General features: G+C 37.6%; 1 protein-coding gene across 12 annotated transcripts in view; it reads left to right on the forward strand.

Annotated features, from left to right (window-relative positions):
• Positions 1–12,636, forward strand: part of EXOC6B (exocyst complex component 6B) — a 710,711-nt gene that overhangs the window by 64,586 nt on the left and 633,489 nt on the right. The window lies entirely within an intron of this gene.

A 12,636-nucleotide genomic window follows, 5' to 3' on the forward strand; every position in this document is an offset into this window, starting at 1 on the left:
ACAATAATAGCTCAAAAGATGGGAAGGGGGAAATGGAATTATACTTAATTAATTAAAAAGAAAGCAGGAAAAGAGGAAATCATTTACATTAATATAATTACCTATTTGACTAGGTTTAAGTCTGTTATCTTGTTATTTATTATTCATTTGTCCCATCTGTTCTTTGTCCCTTGTTTTCTCTTTTCTTACTTTCCTTAACTAAATTAGATTAACTGAATATATTTTAGGATTCAATTTTCCCCCACTATTGTCTTATTCAGTATACCTTTTTGTTATATATATATTTTAGTGGTTGCTGTACGGTTTACAATATGCATCTTTAACTTATTACATTTGCTATTGCCTGAATGTTTTGTGTCCCTTCAAAATTCATATGTTGATACCTTACCCTTCCCCCCCACTCCCCCTGCCAATGTGATGATATTAGGAGGTGGGGCCTTTGGGAGTTAATTAATTCATGAGGAAGTCATGAGAGTGGAGCCCTCTTGAAAGGGATTTGTGCCCTTGTAAGAAGAGACATGAGAGCTTGCTCTCTCTCTCTCTGTTCTCTGCAATGTGAGGATACAGTGAGAAGATGACTGTCTGGTAAACCAGGAAGCTGGCCCTCACCAAACACTGGATATGCTGTGCTTTGATCTTGGACTTCTCAGCCTACTGAACTGTGAGAAATAAATTTTTATGAAGCCACTCAGTCTATGTAATTTGTTATAGCAGCCTGAACTGATTAAGACAACAGTTGGCCTTCAAATGATATTATACCTATTCATATATAACATAAGATCCTTGTAACAGTATACTTTTATTTCCCCCATTGACCTTTGAGTTATAGTTAGCATGTATTTTACTTCTACATATGTTATGAATTCCACAATTCATTGCTATTATTTTTGCTTTAAACTTTCAGTTATCTTTTAGATAAATTTAAAAAATGATAAAAATCTTTATATTTATCATTTCCTATGCTCTTTATTCCCTTGTTTATATCCATATTTTGACCTGATTTTATTTCTTTTCACCTAAGGAACTTACTTTAATGTTTCTTGTAGTGCAGGCATGCTGGCAACAACTTCTCTAAGATTTTGTCTGAAAAAAAGAAAATCTTTGTCCTTAGGTTTTGGAGAATATGTTTGCTGGCTATAGAATTCTAGGTCTACAATTTTTCCTTCAGCACTTTGGAGATATCTTTCCATTGTCTTCTTGCTTACATAATTTGGATGACAAATCTGCAGTCGTTTTGTTTGTTTGTTTGTGTTCTTTTTTCCCTCCTCTGTATCCTTTTAAGTTTTTTTTTTCCCCTCATTTTTTTTTTTACTGTTTTTCAGCAACTCCAAGAAGCCTTTTCTGATTAATCCAATTCCACAGCAAACATTACGTTTTTATAATGCTGTACAGATTTAGGTGTACAGATTTAAACATTATATTAATTTCTATACAGATTTATAATTACCTTCAATTGTGTTTCCTTGTGTGTTTCTTATTATAGTATGTGCTTCCTCAAAGGGAAACATTCTTGTCTTCATTTTAGTAAATTCTCAATAAATGCTTACTAAGTGAGCCTATGATGGTAAAATGTCCAAACCACCTGGTATAGCCAGTTTTCTTGTTTCTGAGAAAACAGTTTTTTTTTTTTTTTTTTTTTTTTTTTTTGTGGTACGCGGGCCTCTCACTGTTGTGGCCTCTCCCGTTGCGGGGCACAGGCTCCGGACGCGCAGGCTCAGTGGCCATGGCTCACGGGCCTAGCCGCTCTGCGGCATGTGGGATCTTCCCGGACCGGGGCACGAACCCGTGTCCCCTGCATCGGCAGGTGGACTCTCAACCACTGCGCCACCAGGGAAGCCTGAGAAAACAGTTTTTGTTTAACTTGCTGTGGTCATTTTATTTTATTATTTGGTTATTTTATTACTTAGTAGTCATATTTCTCTTGCCTTTTAAAAGTTTATTTCTTCTGGTTTAGTGTATCATGAACATTTAAGAAAATTACTCCCATTTCCCCGCATTAAGTAAACAATCAAGTTACTCCTTAGATTGGAGAACTGAAGTGTGATAAGCATATTCCATAGCTTTTGGAGAGTGACCTAAACATAACCCTATGGAGAAGTAATTTACTGGTAAGCAATATTTGTTTCTTCAGTGATGTTTGGGGCCATATTAGATTGTCATTTTGTTAACTGAGAATTGACCTGTGTAGGGTGTCAGATTCTCCAAAGAAGTCATATGATCTAGGCCAGATTAAATGATAATATATAATTGATGATAGATAAGTAATGAAAATATGCATTAGGCCTCAGGTAGATATCTAACGAATTATATAACAAACTTTAATCATAGGGTCATTTCTGAAAGGCAGGCAATTAATTTTTCCCAGTTACCCATTGTAAATTACTTAATTCCTTGTATTGAACCAATCATTTGGCTTTAGTGACCTCTGTTTTCAGAAAAATGTCTCTTAACATGTTAAGCTAGTCTGTCTCCAGTCTTTTTTTTTATCGTGTGAGTTTTGGTGTCACTCATTCTGTTAAATTTTATTTTGATTGTTTTAGAACCATTTTTCCATATAAGTCCATATAGATCAAGGTTGTTTCAGATCTTTTTTTATCTTTCAAAGTATTAAAAATAAGATCATTTTAGTGTCATTTATGTAGTTGAACATGTATTTTATTTCTTGGTCTAGGCATAAAGTAAATTTATTGACTAGAGTGGATACTAAAATGACTCTATGTAGAGAGAGTTAATGACAGAAGTAAAGTCTTAATCAAACACAGTGACCAGCATTTCTAGCCCTATCTTGGAACACAAAGGACTGTATAGCAAGGCTGACTGTGATATGCCAGGGCAATGTTTTGGGAGTATGATCCAGATCATTGGTTCTGGATGCTGACATTTGAAAATGATTTCTTGGTGGTGCATATGTGACCTTGGAATTATGAATTGTCTTAGAATTTCTTTTCAAGGGAAGGAAGCATATAAACGGGAGGGTAAACAAATATTTTGTTAATAATTTGCTGTAAAGACGGTTTATTACAGTTTAATATTAAACAGCTCAGGAGCCCTAAAATTTATCTCACTTGGTTCTAGCTGGTGTTTCTTGCTGACACATGGTGTGAATCAACTGTCCTTCCAACTTGAAAAAGCAGAGAGCTCGCTGACACAACTCCTTTGTTCTAGGGAATTGTTTCCACTGTGCCTTCAAAAAAGAGGGACATTAAAAGCTTTGGCTCATAGCAAGTTCTCTCCAAGTTGGACACAGTTGGGGGGCTGAATCTTGGCTAAAGAAAGTGGGGTTGGTGATTTCTTTTGTATCTTGGATTTTTTTTTTTTTTGAAATTGAACATTTACTTTTTCAAGCTCTCTACTTGACCTTATGTGATTAACAGTTCTTCCTTCCCCCTTAAAATGGAACCAGAAAATCTCTCATATGCTGGTGTTTTCCAGGGTTCTCCTTTCTTAGGTCCTAGAGTTGCTTGGGTTTCTGCCCTTCCTCATAGTTGAGTTTTCTTTTGTGAAAATATTCATGTACCTACTTAACAAAGCAAAACATGAACATGGAAGGTTTAATGACAAAATTATGTCTCAAAAGATCTCAGGGCTTCCCTGGTGGCACAGTGGTTGAGAGTCTGCCTGCCGATGCAGGGGACACGGGTTCGTATCCCGGTCCGGGAAGATCCCATATGCCGCGGAGCGGCTAGGCCCGTGAGCCATGGCTGCTGAGCCTGCGCGTCCGGAGCCTGTGCTTCGCAACGGGAGAGGCCACAACAGTGAGAGGCCCGCGTACCGCAAAAAAAAAAAAAAAGATCTCAGAAGACTGGAAAAAGGATTATAATTGTAATAGATAGTAAGTAGTAGATTCAGACTATCAACTGAATGAATATAGCAATGTATCATAAAAACAAATTAAAAGATTTGATGTGACTTTAAGCTCAATGTACAGTATAACTGCCAGAAACACTAAAGCATTAGGCTGTTTTAATAAGGCCGAGTAACAAAGTTAAAGGAGATGAGTCTTATTTTCCTAGTTTGACCATGTTTGATCTGAAAATTGCTTGTATTTATAGCGTGCTTTCTGTGTGCCATGTACTGTTTTGAATGCTTTACTTACATTATGCCATTTAATCTTTACACAGCAACTGTATGAAATGGTTTTTATTATTATCTACATTTTATAGACGTGGAAACTAAACTATAGAGAAGTTTAATAACTTTCCCAAGGTCACAAAATTAATAACCAAGACGAATCCAGGAAGTTTGACTTTGAAGCCTGTGCTCTTGACTACTGTACTACACTGCCTGTTTTGTTGCATTTTAAGAATGTTGACTACTAGAATGTGTCTAGAGGGTAAAAGCCTGAATTGAAAGGCTGTATGTAGAATAGTTGAATAATTTGGATTGTTGAGTCTGGAGAAGGGAAAGGAGGGACCAAGGACTCGTTTTTGGTGGTCCTTTGAGGGCAAAAATAAGATAATTGGTGAAAATTATAGGAAGGCAAATTTTATTTTTTATAAGAACTTTGCAACAGCTATTGAAATGGGATTGGTTGCCTTGTAATGAACTTCCCCTTACTAGAGCTGTTTCAGTGGAAGCTAGACACAAGTATGTGATAGAGATGTTTAAAAAAAATTGAACTTGTATTTGTGAATTAAGGCCAATCATTTCTGAGGTTCCTTTTTTTGGTACATTTCTATATTTCCATATTAAAGAGAGATCTTTAAAATGGCCTAGTGTATACTGCCCTTAAGCAAATGCTTCTGTGAAAAAAAGGCACAGTAATGATTCCTAATGGAAACATGGTGTGAGAGGAGGGGGTGTGTCCTCATTTATTTTCATCTAAAACATGAAGGGTTTTTTGTAAATAGCTTTATGATATTGGTAGGGAGTTCTTTGCATATCATGTTAGTGGTATAGGAAACAACAGAAAATAGCTTACTTTTCCAATTCACAAATCAAGTTACTTAAATTGAGTAATAGATCAGAGGTTCCATGGTAATAACCATTGAGGCCCCCCCCCTTCCCCTCCCATTTGAAGGATCATGAAAGAACATTAATTGGTGAGGTTCATAGTTGCTATGGAAGGGCTCTAGGAAACTGCTGTGTGAGTTTTCGAATAAAAAATTTCAGTGTGTCAAATATATGTATGTTTTAAATACATTTTGAAGTTATGATCAGTAATGAGAAGGTTAGAATATAGAAGAGATACTGAATTTTTAAAATTCCAGAATTCCCTGGCAGTCCATTGGTTAGGACTCCATGCTTCCATTGCAGAGGGGCATGGGTTCGATCCCTGGTCGGGGAACTTAGATCCCACAAGCTGCGGCAGCGTGACCAAAAAAAACCCACAAATTCTGATCAGTGGTGATTGCTTCTTGGGTTTGTAGGTGATAGATTGTGAGAAGAAATTCTTCTCTATTTTTTTACATAATTGTTTTTGAATAATTATTAAAAACTAGGCCCCAGGTTACTCTGAAGTGTTTGTTCTTGTTTGGTTTTTAATTTTAATTAATATTTTATTGAGCATCTACTATGAACCAGGTACTATTCTAGACTTTTAAAAATGCACTTCCTTTTCTCAATTATAAAAGCAATACATGTTTAAGAAAATAAAAAGTTAGAGAAGTACAAGAAAGTCACAATTGCCTTATTCAAACCATTTGAACCATTCAAACCATTTTGCCATTTGTATTATTTGTATTATTTTGGTGATTTTCTCCTCTGCCTCCTCCCTCTTGTGCTCATCTTCCTCTGTCCCATTTTCCTTTTCTTCCCTCTCATCCTTTTTCTTTCATCTTTTCCTTGATATAACTGTAGCAACCTGGGGAAGGTAGATGTTTTTGTGTACTGGCAAGGTCAGAAAGGTTGCTTCATGCGTGAAATGATGATATTGGTAACTACTCCAGTAGGATTATTTTTGAGCAGTAAGTGAGTTAGTGTATGTAAAATGTTCAACAGAGGGCTTGGTACATTATTTTTAAAATGCTTATGTTTACTGTTGTAATTTTGAGCTGGATTTATCCTTTAATGTTCTGGGTGATATTGGTATAGTAAGATTTCCTAGACAGAGTTGCTGGGTGGTTGAATGATTGGCCTCTAATTTTCTTACGAATTGGTACTATACGTAACTTTCCCCCTCATGTTCTTGAGCCATCATTACAAACTCAGACTTGCACCTCAGAGTTTTTTCAAAACCATGATCAGGTATAAATCAACTTACCTGTTCCATATGATGTGTGGTAGGATTTCTCTGCATACCCCTGTGATAACCATTTAATAGAACACTTGATCCAGGTCAAAATAGAATAATGAAAAGTTGCTAAATAGCAGGGCATTTAGCATTGCCCTTTGTTCAGCTCTCCGTGACTGTACATTATGGTGTCTAGTCTGGGTATGAGACTAATGTTTATCATTATGGTACAGAATTCTTGACTACTTTTATGTTCTACCAAATAAAAATCTTTAACAGACTCCACCCTGCCCTCCCCCTTAAATAAAGAAAGACTTTGCCAACAAATTTTTTTCTCTCCTTTGAGAGTTAGCTTGGTAATTTGGAGCATATAACCATGATGTTTGGGAGCTGTTTCCATTGTTGCAGTCTGATTGTCCATGGTTTAATCATCAGTAGTTAAGAAAGAAAGCAAAAAATGGCTCCAGGCTGCAGAGTACCATAAAAACTTTCCACCTGGAAGCAATTTTTTTCTAAAAGCCCTTAGGGACTGCTGTCACCCTTCCCCTTCTATTGGCAACAAGGGCCAGAAATACCAGTTCCCTTCAGAGCCAGGTCTTGTTGCAATTTAATCATCTTCCTTTTCCTAGCTTCCAGAGAAGGTTTGAGGAGAGCTAGGGAAATAAATTATTCCCAGACACTGCTACAGTAGATTTCCTTGAACCTTCTAAGTCCCTTCTTCCTCTAATTCCTTCCTTTTCTATTTAGCATTTTAGCTGAAGTACAAATTATTTGCACTGCTAGAACTTGAATTTACTTTTGAAGCAAGAATGTTTATTATTAACTCTAGTGCTTGTCTTTGGAGAAAGTCTAAATGTTGAAACATTTTTGGGCACTGCTTTAGGCCCTTTGTCACTTTGTCTTCTCTGTGGGAGGTGGGCATTACTCATGGTCCTGTAGGGGATATAGACATGTAAATAAATCATTACTGTGTAGAGTGCTCAGTGTAGTACCCTTTCAACAATATGAACAAATAAACATTTCAAAACAAAAGAGTATCAATTCAGCTTTCCATCAGTGAATGTCAATAGTGGTGGTGCCCATTAATTTCTAGGATATTATCATGCATTTGTTCAAGAACTTTAAGGCAAAACAGGATGATAGTACTTCTGGTGAAATTTACCTCAAATTACACATGGTTTCATAGGTTCAAGGATGGTTCAGATTTGCACAGTGTCAAAATGAGAGACAGGTGGTAAATGAGGATACTGTGACTGTAAAGGGGTACCATTTATCTTATATGACTTATCAAGGATAGGTCTAGGTGTTTTAACAGAATTTGTTTCTTCATCTTTTTAAAATAGAATTTTAAATATATTTCTTAAAAATAGGCTATTACATGCTGTAACAGGTTTTTTTTTTTATAAACATCTTTATTGGAGTATAATTGCTTTACAATGGTGTGTTAGTTTCTGCTTTATAACAAAGTGAATCAGTTATACATATACATATATCCCCATATCTCTTCCCTCTTGCATCTCCCTCCCTCCCACCCTCCCTATCCCACCTCTCTAGGTGGTCACAAAGCACGGAGCTGATCTCCCTGTGCTATGCGGCTGCTTCCCACTAGCTATCTACGTTTGGTAGTGTATATATGTCCATGCCACTCTCACTTTGTCACAGCTTACCCTTCCCCCTCCCCGTGTCCTCAAGTCCATTCCCTAGTAGGTCTGTGTCTTTATTCCCATCTTGCCCCTAGGTTCTTCATGACCATTTTTTTTTTCTCTTAGATTCCATATATATGTGTTAGCATACGGTATTTGTTTTTCTCTTTCTGACTTACTTCACTCTGTATGACAGACTCTAGGTCCATCCACCTCACTACAAATAACTCAATTTCGTTTCTTTTTATGGCTGAGTAATATTCCATTGTATATAGGTGCCACATCTTCTTTATCCATTCATCTGTTGATGGACACTTAGGTTGTTTCCATGTCCTGGCTATTGTAAATAGAGCTGCAATGAACATTTTGGTACATGACTCTTTTTGAATTATGGTTTTCTCTGGGTATATGCCCAGTAGTGGGATTGCTGCGTCATATGGTAATTCTATTTTTAGTTTTTTAAGGAACCTCCATACTGTTCTCCATAGTGGCTGTATGAATTTACATTCCCACCAACAGTGCAAGAGGGTTCCTTTTTCTCCACACCCTCTCCAGCATTTATTGTTTGTAGATTTTTTGATGTAACGGGTTTTTAATGTAGTTGAAGTTGGCTTCTTTTGGGAAAAAATGCCTAATATCAGCATATCAGTAAGCAGGAGAAAAGTAGCCTTCAGTATGAATCTTCAAAGAATGGACTCACAGTCCTATTTGGTGTAAATGTCTCCAGAGAGTGCAAGCTTAAATTCTTGCTGGCTTTATGAACAGTTTCTTAGGTTCTGCCTAGTTTGTAAGGAGGGGAGTTTCTATATTAGGGTATAGTAGTTGTAGTAGGAAGGGAGGTTTTATAGTAGGGGTGTGTTATGAGCTGAATCTTGAAGGATGAGGAGGAATTTCCCAGATAAAGTGATAATAAGGAGATTCTAGGCAGAGGGACTACATAGCACACTCAGGGAACTTCAAGCAGAGTTGTAGAGTGAGTGTGGGGAGTATTCAGAGATAAATCTGTACATGGATGGGGTCTTACATACTATGCTAGGGACTTTGGACTTGATCCTGAGGCAGGACTTAATCCTAAATTGTGGTGTGCGTGTGTGTTTGTGTGTGTGTGTGGTGTGTGTGTTTCATGATTATATTTCATTTAAAGAAGATTACTGTGAGAGAAGTATCGAACATGGATTTTTAGGAAAGTAAGGAGAGGGAGGTGAAAACAGTTGCTTGGAGGAGAGATAATGACGCAGGGCAAGGCAGTAGCAGAGGAGGATAGAGAGGAAGAAAAACATAGAAAAGCTATTATGGAATTAGATTGGGAGGCCTTAGTGATTGATTGATTAGTTGGAGGGAGGTGTGAGGTTGAGTGAGGCGTCAAGGATAACTTATGTATTTCTAGTGTCGGTAACTGGGTGGCTCTGGTTGTTTCAATTGAGATGGTGAATATAGGAGGGATGTGCAGGTTTGGGTAGAAGAGTTAATGATTTTAACTTTTGACATGCACTGTTTGAGATGTATTTGAGGATGAATGGTGGTTGAATATTCAGGTTTACAGGATTTGAAAGATATGCCTTGTTATTGATTTGGGAACCAACGATGTTTAATTAACAGTGAAAGCTGAAGTATTGGTGATATCTCCGAGGGAATATGAAGAATGAGAAGAGATGAAGTCCAAGCAGGTATTGAGGGCCAGAAGGACGAAGAATTATTGGAGACTGAGAAGGGGAATGTAATAGAAACCCTGGGAGTAGATATTTAAGAAAGAGGAGGTGGTTAGCGATGGCACATATAAAAGAGGAGTCAAGTAAATGATTTGATTTGACAATTAGTAGGCTTTTATTGACCTTAGCAAGAATAGGTTCATTGGGGGGATGTGGGTAAGAAACAGGTTACACTGGATCGAAGAGCAAATCCAATTTGAGGAAATGGAGGAAGTGAGTATAGACTGCTCTTTTAAGAATCTTAACTGTGAAAGGAGAAAGAGGGAAAGAGAAAGGATACCAGATTAAAATTATTGGAAGAGAGATTTTAATTTAATAGTACTTCATTTAAAAAACACAAAAAGCGCCAAGTTATTTTGTTAAGAGGGGACATGTTTTGTTAAGAAAAAGAAGTCAGTAGAGCTAAAACATGAAAAGTACAGACATTTAAAAAAGTATTGATGGGGTACAGGGGAAAGGAGATTTTTAGAACATAGGATTAGTCTTATAAGTAAGGTAAGTTGTCTGTTTTATTGAGATAGGAATGCACAAATGTAAGGGTAGATAGAGATATAGATAGACTTGTATATTGGAATGCAGGGAATTAAGAAGATTCATGCCTAATAAGCTTGTATTTTCTTTATGAAATTAGGTGGCAAAAGTAAGTTGCTGGATCAAGGTTGGACTCTTAAAGAGAATGGCAATAGTTTGGAATAAATGTTCTAGTCGTGGAAGAATGAGTTGGCAAAAGACACACCAGATGTTTGGATGCTGCTAACGGTTCATGTATTTGTATAATTAGCTCCATCAGTATAAGGTTCTACACACAACTGTAGTTGAGTCATAAAGAGAATGGCAGCCAGTTCTAAATGTTGGTAGATAGAGCTGAATAGAGAAGAGTGCTCTTCCTCTGTTGGGGGACTTCTTTTGGTGAGGCTTATAGGTTTGTCTTTTTACTTTGAGGATAACTTCCTGTATCTTTCATCAATTCTGGGAAATCCTCAGCTATTTCTCCGAATATTACATGTTTTTTTTTTTTTTTTTAAATTATTTATTTATTTAATTTTTGGCTGTATTGGGTCTTCATTGCTGCATGTGGGCTTTCTCTAGTTGCGGTGAGTGGGACTACTATTCGTTGCGGTGCTCGGGCTTCTCACTGCAGTCGCTTCTCCTTGTTGTGGAGCACGGGCTCTAGGTGCACGGACTTCAGTAGTTGTGGCTCGCGGGCTCTAGAGTGCAGGCTCACTAGTTGTGGCACACGGGCTTTGTTGCTCTGAGTCATGTGGGATCTTCCTGGACCAGGGATTGAACCCGTATTCCCTGCAGGCAGATGTCAGGCAGATTCTTAACCACTGCGCCACCAGGGAAGCTGTTTGTTATTTTTTACTAGAGCTCCCATTAAACCCATCCTATTCTCCATGTTCTTAACCTTTCTTTACTGTTTCCTGCTATAGGTTGAGTGTTTTGTGTCCCATCAATATTCATATGTTGAAATCCTAACCCCCAAGGTGATGGTATTAAGAGGATTAAGAGATGGGACCTTTGAGGGTGATTATGTCAAGAGAGTGGAGGCTTCATGGACAGGATTAGTTTTCTGGGCTATTATAAAGAGGCCCCAGAGAGTTTGCTTGCCCTTTCTGCCCTGTGAGGATACAAGTTAGCTGCCCAGAAGAGGGCCCTCACCTGACCATGCTGGCACCCTGATCTCAGACTTCCAGCTCCAGAACTGTGAGAGAGAAATTTTTGTTGTTTATGTTACCCAATCTATGGTATTTTGTTATAGCAGCCTGACAGACTAAGACATTTTACATCTTTTGTCTCTGTGCTGCATTTTGTATAAGTTTTACGCATACTTCCTAGTTAAATATTGTCCCTTCCCATTTATTAAATTTTTAAATATCAGTAATTATAGTTTTTATTCAGAAAGTTCTATCTTTTCCAGTGTGTCTGTTTTTGTTTTGGTAATTCCCTCATGTTTCTTTAAATATATTACACATTTATTTTTAATTTATACATATTTAATTTCAAGCAGGTCTGATTCTGTTGTTTTTGTTGATTCTTGTTTATATGCTTTGTTTCCTTGTGTGTTTCATGGTTTTTGATACTTGAGTTCAGCTCAAAGGAATGTTATTATTTGTGAAAATAATTAGAACTATTGTTAAGATGTATTCCTCTAGAGAAGCTTTTCCTTTTCTTCAGTCAGTTTTCTGGGGTACTAACAACCAGACTTTTAAAATAAATTCTCAATTTGAGATATCTCAGACCACACAGGTAATATTAAGTATGAACATGGGCCCTCACTTTGGGTGAGAAGGCCAGGTTGTGGCTTCAAATTATCCCAGGAGTACGTCTCCCCGCTTCCCTGCCCAAAACAAGGAAGTTTCCTTTCAGCCACCTTTTATGGGGAAGAATTTTTCTACATCTTTCACTAAGGGTGTAGCCCTTGGGTGTCTTGGCTTTATTCACTTGGAGGCCTCTCATTGGACTCCCCGTCTCTTGTGGGCCCTAGGTTTTGTCTCTTGTTCTCTATATAGCTATAAAATAGAAGCATTAGGGGCTTCCCTGGTGGTGCAGTGGTTGAGAGTCCGCCTGCCGATGCAGGGGACACGGCTTCGTGCCCTGATCTGGGAAGATCCCACATGCCACAGAGCGGCTAGGCCCGTGAGCCATGGCCGCTGAGCCTGCGTGTCCGGAGCCTGTGCTCCGCAACGGGAGAGGCCACAACAGTGAGAGGCCTGCGTACAGCAAAAAAAAAAAAAAAAAAAAAAAGAAGCATTAGGTTATAAGGGATTGGTAGAATCTGGAGTCCTGTTCTAGTTTTGTTTTAGCCTCTGGAAATTTTCCTTATTTTCTTTTTTGCTTAGCCACGCACTAAAAAAGATTTAGAAACTTAATGCAGCAGTTTTAGAAGTTTAGTAGTAGAAAGGTTTTTCATGGTATATCCAGTCTTACATATTGTCCATGGAACTTTATCCTGTTTTGCCTACTTAGTTCTCCATCATGTTTTAGGATGGAAACTATTCTCATACCTTTTATCCATCCTCCTTTCAGGGTCTTCATTGCTTATAGACTTAAGGTGTCTTAAATTGTGATCATTTATGGCCATGGGGTGTGAAATTAGACCAGGAATTGA

This window comes from Tursiops truncatus, chromosome 14 (assembly GCF_011762595.2).
Source record: "Tursiops truncatus isolate mTurTru1 chromosome 14, mTurTru1.mat.Y, whole genome shotgun sequence".
Classification (NCBI taxonomy): Eukaryota; Metazoa; Chordata; class Mammalia; order Artiodactyla; family Delphinidae; genus Tursiops; species Tursiops truncatus.